The sequence below is a fragment of the Plectropomus leopardus genome, chromosome 6, assembly GCF_026936395.1.
Source record: "Plectropomus leopardus strain MGB_pleo_1.0 chromosome 6, ASM2693639v1, whole genome shotgun sequence".
Lineage (NCBI taxonomy): Eukaryota > Metazoa > Chordata > Actinopteri > Perciformes > Serranidae > Plectropomus > Plectropomus leopardus.
This window is the reverse complement of record NC_142181.1, coordinates 10,077,693-10,093,177: the sequence shown is the minus strand read 5'-3', so window position 1 is coordinate 10,093,177 and position 15,485 is coordinate 10,077,693. Positions and strand designations below refer to the sequence as shown.

General features: G+C 39.4%; 1 long non-coding RNA gene across 1 annotated transcript; it reads right to left on the bottom strand.

Annotated features, from left to right (window-relative positions):
* Window positions 1-470: 470 nt before the first annotated feature.
* Window positions 471-12,107, bottom strand: LOC121943765 (uncharacterized). Its single transcript, XR_006105866.2, has 3 exons — window positions 6,601-12,107; window positions 6,401-6,457; window positions 471-1,921 (listed from the first exon to the last, which is right to left on the bottom strand). It is a non-coding gene; the product is annotated as an uncharacterized LOC121943765 (long non-coding RNA).
* Window positions 12,108-15,485: the final 3,378 nt, after the last annotated feature.

The following is a 15,485-nucleotide window of genomic DNA, read 5'->3' as shown; positions in this document are numbered from 1 at the left end:
TTTTGACATTTTTCGCAATACTATAGTATGGCATTTTCGGCTGTTTTTTTTTGCTGTGCCATATTATGGTGTTTTGGGCCATTTATGCAACATTTTATGCTATGGCATGGCTCAGTATGCTATATTATGCAGTTTTCAGCTGTTTTTGGGACTTGTCATATTTTGACATTTTTGCTATGGCATTTTCGGTTGTTTTTCGACAGGCCATTTAATGGTGTTAGCAACATTCTATGCTGTAGCATGTCTTGGCACGCTATATGACACAGTTTCCAGCTGTTTTTGGGACATGTCATATTTTGACTTTCTTCGTGATTCTATATCATTGCATTTTCAGTAGCTTTTTCGACTGCTATGGTCTCAGCCCGCTATTTTTTGTGGATTTCACCTGTTTTTGGAACATGCCCTTGTGGTGGAAATTACAGTAATTCAATTCAAAGAAGTGAATGAATAAATGATAAAACAAAAACAGCTGTCTTTTGTTTATTTTAATGACGTAAAAATAATTTAAAAAGAAAAGGGTTTAACAGAGTCAATCTATTTCAGCTGAAAGGACAGAACTCAGACACCTAGTGTACTGAGTGAGTCTGATCAAGAAGATCACATTCAGTCACATATTTATAATTGCAAGCACAGTGTAAGGAAAATAAGGGAGGTTACCTCTGCTGAGATGAATATATAAAGGTAAAGGACATTTTTTTGCCTCTACAATTCCTCCTGTGGCCATACTATGGCCATAACCTATCTACTAAACTATTACATGTTTAAGCAAACACTTCATGAAATGAAGCTGTTTTTGTAGAACTTAGACATTCTGATGTGGATGGGCAAGCATGGGGAAATTACTATTTACACTCAAGTGTCAAGGTCTTCATCAGGTTTTTCATGATAATGATAAGGTGGAAGCCATTTGGGAGACAAATCTGAAATGTGGAATCAAAAAAATCTAAAATTTCTGTTTTTTTAATTAAAGACAAAAAAAAATGAAAATCTGGTGTGTGGCTGTCCTTTCAGTAGCCCTGACAACAACACCTCTGACATAAGGAATAATGACTCACTCTAACAGGGCAAACACTACCATAGAGACATTAAGTACATATACAACAGCCAGGAAAAATGATTTCGATTAACATTAAGTCAAACCAGTCCATCATAAATGTTGTGTCTGTTACAGCATTCCTTTTCAGTTCCTTGGTGAGCATTTCTGGTTTGGTCACTGTCTTTGTGAATGAACCGTTCGGTGTATTCTGTGTTGAGGCAGTGCCGTTATGTGAATCGGATGTGTAACTGTCATGGGCAAAATTGAGAAGGAAACACTAAAATTACTGCAAGGAGGAACAAGAAGGATAAAGAGCACCTGAGGTGACACCTGGTATGTTGAATGGATGCCAGGGTCTGGAGGATCTGGGATCCATCGCTGATCCCTCGTTGGTGACACAGATGTCTACTGCCGTCACTTAGGTGGTAGCTTGGCACGATACATGTAGTACGAGGGCGCAGTTGTCACCCCTCACTTATTGCATTGTTTCGTTAGTGTCCTCAGACAGTATGCCATTACTGTCATCCTAGATCTTTTCCTGAAGTGTGCGTTGGTCACCTTAGGAGCAGCGATCCGCCTACACTCCTGACGAATCCTCAACATGTTGCGGTGACTTTTAATTTGCTCTGGGAATTAGCAAATGTATTTGGAAATTGAATGGAGGGCCCTGTGTTGTCTGATGGTTCTGGGACAAGTTTAGAATGGCTGGCGTGGACCCAAGTAGCCTTTCCTGCGACCTTTACAGCTGTTTCAGTGGGGAGCACCTGGAATGGACGGTGATATTGTCTCTGCTTCCATTGACACCTCCTGTGGTCTTTAATGAGCACCCAATCGCCTGGTTTCTGGTTCTGAAGCACCGCTGTGGCTGATGAGGGCACTTTTCACCTGAAAATGCAAAATGCAACGCTAACAGAGAAGCAAACATATGTTTGATTCTTATACAATGGCACATTTGAAAAAGCACTGGTGGAAGTGTTTTAACAATTTCATCCCATCCCCGTCGCCAAGTTTGTGGTAGAAATTACAGTGTTTCCATTCAGAGCTGTAAACAAATAAATGATAAAACAAAAGCAGCTGTCTTTTGTATATTTAATGAAGTAAAGAGAAAATAAAAAGACAAGGGGTTTAACAGAGTCAATCTGTTTCAGTCGCACAAAACTCAGACAGCTAGAGTGTACTGAGTGAGGCTGATCAAGAAGATCACATTCAGTCACATATTTATATTTGCAAACACAGTGTAAGGAAAATAAGGGAGGTTACCTCTGTTGAGATAAGGTTTACTGGAACAAGGAATGTTTGTCTCCTTTTCCCTGCAACAGCAAGTTTTCTAACTCACAAGTGAAACTTCCAAGGACAATTAGTCAGATGATTTTACACAAGTTCATATAAGTTCACTTCAGGATTTTTCATAAGTTTATATAAGGTAATTAAGGTGAATGTTTAAGGTAAATATAAGGTAATCAATTTGAATATATAAAATTCTATGCTATGGCAAGCAGGCTGTTTATTATGGTGTTTTTGGCCGTTTTGCAACATTCTATGCTATGGCGTGTCTCAGCACACTATTTTATGCAGTTAACAGCTGTTTTTGGGAAATGTTATATTTTGACATTTTTCGCCATACTTGAGTGTGGCATTGATGGTTGTTTTTACGATATGCCATATCATAGTGTTTTTGGCCATTTTTGCAATATTCTATGCTGTCTTGGAACGTTATTTAATGCAGTTACCATCTGTTTTTGGAAAATGTCAAATTTCGCCATTTTTCGCAATCATATAGAATGGCATTTTCAGTCATTTTTTGGACATGACATATTATGGTGTTTCCTGCCGTTTTTGCAAAGTTCTATGCTATAGCGTGTCTGGGCAGGCTGTTTCATGTGATTTTCATCTCTTTTTGGGACATATCAAATTTTGACATTTTTTGAAATACTACATTATGGCATCTTTGGCTGTTTTTACGACATGCGATATCATGGTGTTCTTGGCCATTGTTGCAACATTCTAAAACTGCTTTATTCAGTGTTTTTACCTGTTTATATGAGCGTGCTTGATTGTTTTGTAGAGGGGGACACCTCTATGGAAAATCTCTCCTAGCTCCTAGTAAATGCTTTATAGAGGGAATTTTGCCTTGGAGAATCTTGAGCTGATTGCAATCTGCAAATTCTCACAACTAGACAACACTAAATCCCCTTAACTCTTATACAATCCACCTTTAATGTAAACTAAAAATGATATAGAGCAGTACATCTCTCCCCCTCTCTCTTCCCCTATCCCTTTCTCTTTCCTTTTTGTCATGATTGTATTTCAACTGTTATTAACGACATCTATTGCTCGTCTGTCCATCCTGGAAGAGGGATCCCTCATCATCCTCTGCCGCTCTTCCTGAGGTTTCTTTCCCCACCCCATTACAGGGGTTCTTTTTTGGATGTTTTTCCTTAGGTGATGTGAGGGTCTAAGGGCAGAGGGGTGCTTTAAGGCCCTCTGAGGCAAACCGTGTTTTGTGAAAATGGGTTTTATAAATAAAATTGGCTTGAACTGACTATGACAAATGACAGAAAACATAAATGTGCCAGGCATGACTTGCTTAAAACACCAGAAAATATCTGTGTTGCTGCAGCTTGTCTGTGTCTGGCATCTGTTTCCTCACCCCTTGTTATGGTACAGTACGTACAGTACAGATGTTTCACCCTCAACCTAGATCAAGATGGAAAGCATATCAAGCACGGCAGGCACTTTGCTGCCTTAGGGTTAAAATTTTCAGCTCCATTCAGCAAACCCTTTATGTTTAGGGATGATAATGCATTTGGTGTTTATGTACTATATCATTTTCTTTTGTACTCTCCACTGGATATACAGTGCAGAAGTAAATCAACTCCTCTGTAAACAGAGTTTTCTACCCCTCTCTCCTCAGGGAAAGTCCAGGAAATGATGAGGGAAAAGGGGATCGCGAGAGACATTTCTGAAAGCACTATTGAATAAAGTGTCTACAAACTGTCACAGTCGGTCTTGTGTAGTTCACTATTGGCACAGCATGACACTGACACTCCACCATTTTCTCTTTAGTTTAGAGTAACTGTCTGTCTTTTCTACTTGCCTGACAGCTGTGTTTAAGCAGAAGTGTCAAAAATGTTTTAATAATGGTAAATAACTGCCTTAAGGTAAAAAAAAGAACAATATGTGGTATTTTCTCATTAAGAAGCCTCTGTCTCTTTTAGACATATAATTGACTGCTTGCTTCCATCCAACCAGCCTATTGCTGTAACTGCTCACTGAGTTGAACTATTGTACACCAAATGCTAACCCCCCCATGACATCATTATATGGGCCGGAGCCCGAGAGCGCTTTTCCATTCACATTTTAAATTCAGTGATTCTTTTGACACAGCATCCCCCTAACAAAGTCAACTGGCCAAAGAAAAATGACAGCTTATCTCTATTTTTCTAATAGATGTATTCCCATTCTAACTCTAATTAATGGATAAAGCAGCTACAGCTGACAGCAGCCTTTTGATGTAGGGCTATCAGAATGTAATAAACCCCCGCGGCTGAGTTTTTATTAGCCGGTGTTTTGATATAGAGAGCTGAGCTGAGGTTAAGCGGCTCCTTTGGCCCTGTGTCGGTGAAGGAAGCCTGTCTAATGACGCTGATTCCACCTTCCACTCCATCCTAATCGCACACACTTCATTTATGATAATCAACTTATTTTCGCCAATTTTCATCCAAGTCTCAAATGTACTCTTCCCTAATAAATCCACACTCAGCTTCTCTCACTCTGTAGTTCTATTCCTCTTTGACAGCTGTCAGTCACACGCAGACAGATGGTAGCTTATACTGAGACCAGATACAAATATGTGACATCTGAAATTCTGCACCAATGCCAGTTCTTTCTAACAGTTACCCTTGGCTACCTCTGAACGAATACTATGCCGATACAAAACTGAAATGTATTTGCATGATCAGGTTAGTGGATGTGCATTGGGCCCAGTCCCATTTCACTTTTTACCCCTTGTTTTCAAGTTACACCTTGCATGAAAATATATAAAAATGCGGATCTGTCATACACAAATCAGCTATGACAATGTTACATTAGTTAGCTACTGAGCTAGCAGCATCAGCATACTAGTGATTACTGTGTTCTGCTTCTGCTTTTTATAACGTAAATGATCATAATACAGTGTAACAGCATTGAAAATGTATAATATGATGATTATTGTAATTTTGAAATATTTATTAAAGATACATATATATTTGTGTATTTCTTTTGTTGCTGGTATGGTAATCTTTCTCATGATTTCTCAGTTTGAAGTGTATCTCTGACAAACATCTGTTTGAAGGGCCACGTAGCTCTTAGACTTTACCCTACTGCTTTGTTGCCACAAGAGTCTGGACACCCTGAGCCTAGAAATGAAATGGAGGGGTAAGAGCCAAGTGGCAGGGTCAAGGGGTGTATGCCTCTCAGGTTGAGGCCTTGATTGCCCCAGAAAGGACCACAAAACAAAAATGTTTTGACTGTCATGAATTACTCTGTGGAATATTATGAGCCAGACTAAATTTATTATATCACCTACAGTAATTTACTGCAAGGGTATAAGACATTCAAGATAATGGATGCACAAAAACCTCTCTCACCCAAAAACTTCAATTTACCTTGCTCAGGCCTTCATCTGCAATATTTAGTTATACCCAAGTGTTGAATTGAAATTCATGTTTGCCTTCTGCAATGCTATTGCCAAGTAAGCCTGGACAGGTCTACCCGCCCGAAAAACTTTCTGAGAAAATACCTCACTGATCCTCTCTGCTCCATATATCTATTTTTTACAGCACTGAGTCTGGTCCAGGTTGCCAGAATAGCATGAAAAACTAAACTAAAGACAGTACAGTACTGTAACACAGACTGACACCTGAGGCGGCTGCGAGGAGAAAAGATGGGGATAGGATATGAAACCAATGCTTATCTGATGCAGATCACATGTGCCAACATGGTCCTTAATGCAGGCAATGCTCCCTTAATGAGCCAGGCTCTATAGCTGATACTGGGATACTACTACTAATGATTACCAAAGCTCCGTAATGGATAAATGCAAAGCTAGGGCTGGAGAATGTATTTCTTTAAGAGTCTGTGTCATACAGACACACATAGTTATTTTGGAAGAGTTGATAGGCTTGCGTGAAACTGTCTGCAAGCTATTTCACATTCACTCTAGTATTTAGTACCAGGCAGTGACAATTCCCACACAGGATACCGTTCAGATTTATGGCTCACAAACATAAATGGGTTGCACCGCACAAATCAGTTCTTTGATAGAGCTTTGCTATTTACATAAAATGGCTCCACAAAAAAATAAAAAATACTCCAACTTACCCATTGGGATCTCTGTTTGGGATTCCAGTTAGATTTGGTATCTGCTGCTGTCTGGTGCTGGCAAAAAAATAAAGAAAAAAGATGTACCATTACTTAAAGGCAGACATACATCTTGAGAAACTGCATATAAGAGATGTCTTTATTCAATTAAAAAAAGATTTAGAACAGATTTTGGGGGAAGTAATTCAAACACAACTCACACAGACTATTTCTTCGTCACAGTTGTTTTGTTTACTCTCTTTGTCTCTGCTGAGTTCTCTTGAGTGGGAGTCGATTAGCCCTGACACACCAAGTCAACGGTCAGCTGTTGGTCAGTATCCCACATCACTGGCCCTCTTGGGCCCTTGACGGCTTTTTTCAGCCAGTTCAGCATGTTGAACTGGTTTTGGAGATGACAGAGCCCATCTGTGAATGAAATCTCTCTGATTGGCAGTTCAGGTCAGTATAGTAAGAGAAAGGTAGCTGAGAAAAGGAAAGGACTTTGCAACTTTTTTTCCCAAAACACAGGCAATGTAAGGTGACGCAACAGTTAGCGGATTTTGGTTTGGTGTTTCTGAGTCTAAAATAATGTTTCTGAAAGGCAGTTGCATTTTGAATCCATTTTTAATGATACCCAATGAAAATGCCTCTAAAACTTTAAGGGGAGTGGAAACAAGCTGTGACAGCAAAACTGGCATATTATCACCTTTTAGGTTGATATGGCTAACTTGCAGAAGCCGAGAGTTGCACATTTGCACACATCCAGCAGTTACTGAGCAACATTATCATTCATTTGGAGTGTTTGATGTACACTCTCTTTAAGCTCCGTAAAGTCAAGGATAGCTGCAGATTCAGCCGACAATACCCTGTACACCTTTCACTATGTTGCATTATCATTTGATACATATTTATAGAAAAAATATCTATTATAGCCAATGAAAATACTTTGGTAGTCATAAATCCCTTACTTGTGCTACTTGTATGATACATCATGCATGACTGTCTTTTTTTTTTTGTTTGTTTTTTTGTTTATTAACATGAATCAAGAGAGGGTTGGCGCATAGCAGATTGATTTGCAAACTAGATAGCCAGAGAGGGGTGGCTTGAATACAGTGCATGTAGAGTTACTTAAAAAAGATCAGTTTTTCACATTTGACCATTTTTAACTAATTTCACACATAATTTTGTTGGGATCTGTTGGTGTGTATTGATGTAGCCATTATCTCTGAACCCTTTCTTGTATATATTGAGTAATCTGTAGATCCTAATACAGTAGTGTGGGATGAATGTGCTTTCTTATATCTTTAGGGTATAATCTGTCCCCCCATCCCCCAAAGGAATTACACGCCTGGGATATATAGCTTGTGGCCAGGCCTAGTTTTGCCTTAAGGGTAATCAATTTTTAAAAAATTTATCTAAAATTAATCAGTAGTTAGTAAAAGGAGGCCGAGATAGGAGTGATAAATGCAATGTTGAAATGGTTAAGCCTAGAGGCTGCATTTTTGACCAGTTGCCACAACTCTTGTTTAGAAAGGAATGAATAAGATAAAAGCATGGATAACTTTCTAAAGGGCATCAGAGTATAAAAAAGACTGTATTCTGGAGATATTTCTTAAATTAGCAGGCAAGACTGAACAACTACTATAGCTGGAGCAGAAAAAAAGATCTACATTGAATAGATTAAGGGCTACAAGCATTTCTGAATTGTTCTAATGCATAAACGGTCCAGTGTGTGGGAAATAGGGTGCTATATTGGTTGAAATGGAATATAACATTACATAATAGCCTTTCCTATGTGTAAGATCACCTGAAAATAGGACTTTTTAGGTTTTTGTCATTTTGGAATAAGCCATTTATATCTACATAAAGAGCAGGTCCTAGTCTACGGAGTGCACCACCACGTTTCTACAGTAGCCCAGAATGGACAAGCCAAACACTGGATCTAGATATGGCCATTTGTGTTTCTACATTTTGATCTTGTCCACCATGGTTTGCAGCCCCTAAGGGACGAGCAGAGTCGTCAAAACACTTTTTTTTTTTTTTAATGTGAAACTGCTGTATTCAGTGTTTTACCAGTTAAAATAACCTTGGAGGAGACCTCTGCCGATAATTCCACTCCCGATAAAAACCTTCTTAACCCCCCCAAATTTTACACACTTTGGACCTTTAAACCCAACTAATCTGGTGTTCAAATGAAGAGAAAATTAACTTTGTCTGTTGTCTAAAAAATCATCTAAACAGCTGCATGTCGAGCTTTTTTAAGTCTTTATGTTGCAAGAGATTTGGGAATTCAGAATCCCAGTGGTCACATTATCTACTATATATTGTCTATGTATACTGTATGTGTGTGTGTGTGTGTGTGTGTGTGTGTGTGTGTGTGCATGTGTGCATACGTGTGCACCAATTTGTGTGTGTGCATGCATATGTCCATGTCCATGCTAATTAATTGGGACAGGAACCAAGGGAGAGTGGATCTCCAGCTGCTCTTCCCCGCCTCTGTACCCCTGGGTTAACTCACTCCTCTGAGACCAATAAACACGCATGCACACACACACACACACGTACACACACACACACACACACACACACACACACACACACACACACACACACACACACACGAAACAGAGACAAAGAAAGAGAGAGGGGATGGTAGTGTGAGGGAAAGAGAACAAGAGGTTAAGACTGATAGAGTTTAGAAGAGACAAAATGGGAGTGAAAAGTGACATTTGCAGCTCCACATAGACCACTGAACTTGCTGTCAGAATCTTATTGAGAAAACAGCCCCCAGGATACTACTATGGGAGCTTGGTACTGAATACAAAACTGCACTGTCGCTGTCACTACGCACTTTAGATGAGCAATGACCAGTGACACTTTGACTTTGGCAGGCCACAATAACCAACTGAAAATAATCACATAGCACAATGGAGCTTCCTTTTTTTCCTTAAAGTGATGGTAGCTCTAACTAATGTTAAATTCACATTACAAAACTTGTAAATGTCAGACTGATGTATTTTTCACACAAAATCAGAGGAACAGGAACAGGAAGTTGTAAACTACAAGATCCTTTACCAGGAGGAATCCAAAATGAGAGTGTGATGTGATTTGGGATAGTCACTCCACTTTTTAACCTGCTGGTCGGACTGGTGCTTAGTAGAAAATATCATGGGTTTCGGCAGGAAAAGTAAAAAATTGACAAAGCAGCATTCCAAGTGAAATGGGGTACACACTACAAGAAAATCGGGTTTCGATTTGAAATTGTAAATATTAAACATGTTCAATATTTAAAACCATTAAAGCTGTCATTATTTGTCGCCGAGTGTGTGGTCTCTCACATTTTCTAAATCAGTTAAGATTTCATAAAATCGTTTAGTGTGAGCCAAGCATAAGTTACTGACATTACATTGAATAGTCCACCCTACACCTTGTTCCACTCTCTCTGCATCTCTCTCTTTCTTTCTGTGTTTTTGTCTGTCTGTCTCTGTCTTTCTCACAAGCACACACACGCACACACACACACTTTAGGGTTGCACCACAGTGCTCAGTCCCTGTCTCTGTCCTCAACCCATGTGTTGCACTCTCACTGGCTGTACCTCGCAGACAAATCCCCTGATAGGTCCAGATATTTAGCCTGCCAGTTATCTAGGGTCTGTCTGTTATGCATCGGCAAGCCTGTCAGCTCCTGCCTTTCAGTTCACACATAACGTTCGAGTGCAAAGCCAATGCCAATTTGCCTCTGATCTGGCTTTTTGTTAAGGAGCTGAAAAACTGTTGGCAATTGGACTATCAGGGCTAAAGTTGTGAAGTGTGATGTAAGTATAACTGAAACCAGGAACTGTGGTGGTATGGGTTCCAAACCACGCAAACATTTAGAACCATTTCACACCTTAAGCACCTTGAAACATTACTTTAGAATTTTGTTCATTTCAGACTATGCACAAAACAGTAACACACTCAGAGGAAATGATTACAAAAACTAACTGAAAATTTTGTCGAGGGTATTTTTCCTTGCCTGTGTCACTGAGGGTTTGGGTACAATACAGTACTTTTAATATAGCACAGCACTTTGTTATGAAACTATAATTAGCTGATAATAACAGAATCATCATTCTTAATGCAATCTAGATTAGATTTGGAGGTATTTTCTGGCAAACTGATTAAAAAAGTATCTCCCGTGTCTGCATGCACTACATCCACACTCTTCTCCCTTCTCAAACTCCCTTTTCTATCTCTACGTGGGAAGATGTACTCTGCCTCTGCATAGATTAAGTTTTGCTTGAAATTCATAAATCTTAAGGTTAAAATTTGCTTCAGAAAAGTGATAAAACATCTACTTTAGTCACTTTCTAAAGTTCACAGCAGCCCACTTCCTGTACAAAGCCTAGAAGAAGTGGAAAAAAAGAGTGGGCAGGTTTTTCAATAAAAAATGTAAAGTTACACCAGTATTTTCACTATAGATGACACCTACAGGTAATGTCCAACAAATTGGTGATCATTTCATTCCAAGTGTGTGTGTGTGTGTGTGTTGCCATAAAAGCAACTGTCCATGTCTGCACCCTCTCAGTAACTAATTCATTCCCTCCCTTTTTGGCCCCTGCTTTAATCAAATGTTGTTTGGGTTTTGGTTGTCTCAGGCTATGCACTCTCTCTGTTTGCATCCCACCTGGCAGGTCAGAAGGACACTCGGAGTGGTCATACTCTCTCTTGGCTTTGACTACCACTGCTATGCTGATGATACCTAACTGTTCTTGTTAATTATGCATCAGCGGTTGTTGGACCAATAACTCGAGGGGATGTCAACCCACCCACCAAAAACCAGCCTCTATCTGGAGAAAACTGAGCATCTCTTGCTTAAACAGGAGAAGATGCCCCCATTAAGATCTTTCCATTGATAACACTAAGGGGATGCCTGCCGGTGAGTGTGACCAAAGACAGCAAGCTGTCATTCTCAGCAAAGTCCAAGCAGTAGAATAGAAAGATGCAGCACAGATGCTCATCCAGGTTCGTAGAAGGTCAAAATGCCGTCTCTGCAAATATTGTAAGTGAGTATGATTAAATGAAGAAATGTTTTGAAAAAATATACTGAAACAGTCTGCCTATAATGTAATAAAATGGTGAGAAAGTTATGTAGCCAAATAGCTCAAAGCCCAGACTAGCATGTTTTTACATTTTAAGCAATAAGGACTGATGGACATGTACTGTTCTTTTGAGTCTTCAATGCCAAACTTGAGAAATATTCAAAAAACTCTATACAGTATTCACTTACAGAAAAAAATTAATAAATAAATAAAAAGAAAAAAGATGCACGATGGTGGGGGTGTCAAGATAAGTCTTTTTGGCTACAGTCTAAAAGAGTACTTAGTATTATTTCCTTAATTTCCTGAATTAAAAAATATATATATAATTTCTCTACAAGACACAACTACTAGACTAGTCCTATAAAGCTCTGTTTAGATGCAAACAGTCCTCAGAATTCACTGGTGTCTGACGAGAGAAAGTCACCCTTGCATCACGGCCCAGAATCACACCATACCTGTTTTGTAGACACCCAAAACATGATTTATTGTCATCTTGCTTCTTGTCATGGTTACCGCGGGCACAACACAATACACTACATTAGAGATCCTTTAGATCTTATTAACTTATTGAAGCCCATGGTTATTTTTTTTCAGGCACCAAGATGTGAAGAAATAGTGTCTCAATGTTTTATTCAATTTGGTGCCTGTGATAAGAAGGTATATAGATTTTGAGACACCCTCTCCCTCTCTCTCTCTCTCTCTCTAACTTGAAAACATGAAGCAGCAGACAATCTCTTACCAAGGTCTTTTTCATTGCCCCAAGCCAGCTGTAGCATAGGGCCAGCTAATCAAGGTCCTGTCCCTCATCTGCTTACTGTAGCACCTTTTCTCCCTCTTCAACAGGATGAAATAAATTCAGACGTGTCAGATGTGGTCTCCTTTTAAATAACCTGTAGGGAAGTAGAAAATAGCAGCAGAGTGGATTAATAAGTATGTGTGCCCCCTACTCTGCTGAGCATATTGATGTTATCCGTTGGACTCTGACTCATATTTAATCATGTTTGACAAAGGGGAGTGCAACCATTTTTGTACAACTGCCTGTGCCTTTTATGGAGCAAGCTAAAAAAAAAAGGAGGTTTAAGTTCATGGAAATCAACAAATAGGGCCAGTAGATGAGCTCCACTGCTTCTGATGGCAGCATCATCTATCACTGTCATTTAAAGGGCTCAGGGAGAAGAAGGCTTGGATTACTCTAAAGATAGCCAAGATAGCCAAGATAGCCCCAGATGGCCAAAACTGATCTTACAGTACAGTGAGAGTAGCTCCATGTGTATGTGGCAAAACTGAGACAGGAATATGGGTAATAAATAGAGACAGTGGCTGTAACGACACAACATTTCCTAAAAGAATTTTTTGTATTATACCTAATTAAGTTACGTAGGTTAGGACTGGGACAAGTAAATATGGTCACTACGTATCTCAAAATATTTAAAAGTTTATTTAAAAAAGAATTTTACTGGGAGTGCTTCTTCACGTATAGGTTTCAAAAACAGGTGCTCTTTGGATTCAAGGACTAAAATGATCAAAAAAGGAGGGAGGGGTTAGACTTCTTATTTCTTTTGTCAAAAAGTCAAAATAAATAAACAATACTAAGGCACACTGTTTTGCAAATGTTAAAAAGTAGTTAAAGTAATAAATAGCCTTAAAGCCTCTGCATTTCAGCTTACAGACTTCATCAGGGCATGTAAAAACCAGAGGTAGCTCACAGATAGTGATGTGAGGTGCCAGGCAATCAGAGTAGCACTACATAATTGTCACAGGTGCAATTAATGAAATGAGTTTTGACACACTCAGGTGAACTACAACAAAGTACCTGTGTGCTCAAGACCAGCAAATTTATCACATGACATCAGATGTAGTATGCAAAGTTACATAAAAGAAATATCAACAAATAAATTAAAATATACAAACATGTTCGGGTTGCATGAATCCTCAGTATGCTCCAATGTTTCACTGAAGCTGATCACCTGTAATGAAAAGAGAGATGACAAGGTTATGACTAGCTTATGGTTATGTTTAGAAAACACAAGCACATGGCAAACAACACTGAATGTCAGCAAACGCACATAGTGGCATGGATGGTTAGGTTCAGGCAAAAAGGCACATGGTTAGGTGTAGAAAAAGACACACATTCAGACAGGAATAAAAAAACATGAAAGTTAGGCATCTGTTGGAACAATCCACCATCCCTCCCACCTGCCCAATAAGGACCTTCATATTATGTCATCACCAGAAACGCTTCAACCTGACGCCGTCTATCATGCGGACCTGACAGTTTCCATCCTGCCGTGTTTTCAACTGATGCTGACCATACACGTATCAGGCAGGTGCCGTAAGGCTTTCTGTCGGTGAATAACAACACAGTGAGTGTTTCTGGCCTGCTGTGCTTTCAGCTGACAACATACAGCAGCGTATTATCCATTTATTAATTCATTCATTCACTGTCCATAACCTCTTGTGCTCGTAAGGGTCGCGAGGGGGCAGGAGTCTATCCCACCTGTCATTGGGCGAGAGCGGGGGAACACCCTGGACAGGTCATCAGATTACCGTAGGGCTGACACAGAGACAAACATTCACGCTCACATACACAACTATGGGCAATTTAGAGTCACCAATTAATCTGACCTGCATGTCTTTAGAATGTGGGAGGAAGCCGGAGACCCCGGAGAAAACCCACACAGACACATGGATTATGCAGACATGAAATGTGGTTTTCGGCTTGGGATCTTACGCCAAAGGCATTGCAACAGCAGCAGTATTTGCCGACTACCAAATAGGAATGGACAGGTTATATAGGAATTACTGGCTCATGATTATATACATGATTGGTTACGTACACATTTTGGTATATTACTTTTTGCCTATAAGGTATGCCTATACTACATAACAACAGTGAATGAGAACAGCCTGAATAATGGCAATAAAAAGCAAATATTTTTAACAAATCTTGGTTGCTTAGCAGTAGAGGGCTCATCACATTTTGAATGTCATTTTGTCTGCTGTGTCATCTCAAAGAGCAAATGTTCATTTAAAATAAAAAAGAGAACTTGTGACATTTCCACTGTCAATCACCTAAACAGCATAAAAGCTGTATACAAAATAGACACTCCCATTACCACGACAGTGCTGACGAGTGGATTTTGCAGAGGAGCTCTTTGGCCCCACTCAGAGTATTCGCTTATGAATATCATTTAGACAGGGAAAAAATCATTTTGAGGCATTATGAAACCATCCACTTCATGTGGTATTTTTACTTTGTTTTGTATAGTCATTACTAAAGCCTCTGTATTACAAGCAGACAGGAAGAGGCAGAAAAGAGAGAACTGAACTCTTGATAACGTGGGTGGGCATTACCACATCGAGAGGTGGTTGACAGGTTCAAAAGCCTTCAGCTTACTCCAAAAAAGTCGATTGGATATTGAAAAAGCAACGACACATTATTATGTAAGTACACATTACAAGCAAAAACACATTTTCCCCTAAGAGTGCCATATGCCGCTCAATTATACAAAGCTGCCCTGAGTCTGTTACAGAGAGAGATAGTTGCAGATGCGGAAAAGGATGCAAAAAAAAGCTTGCCTTGACCTTACAATATCAGCATGCATGCAGTCTTTTATTTATCTGTGTCTAACAATAACAGTGAGATCCTGCACAACAAGGCAGATCCCATCATCACTCCTCTCCAACCATTCGTCTGGATTTACAGTCAACACGACCTGATGAGTGAAGTGCTCCCGTGTGTCAGCAAACAATTTTATTGAAGAGCAAATACTCTCGGTGCACCATTAAGGAACAAAAAACATAAGGGACTGTCTCTGTTAACCCTGCTGGTGCCCAAACATCAGTCACGTGTAAATGTATACATTTACAATACTAAGCAATTCAGTAGTACAAGAATACATTAAGGGAATGAGGCGAATGAAGATGAAGTTTTTTGTTTTGCTGATGACGAGATCCTTTACGATGGTTTCTCTAATGAGCTGTAATAAGCAGCAGTATAATATTAACTAGATAGGATAGACAGA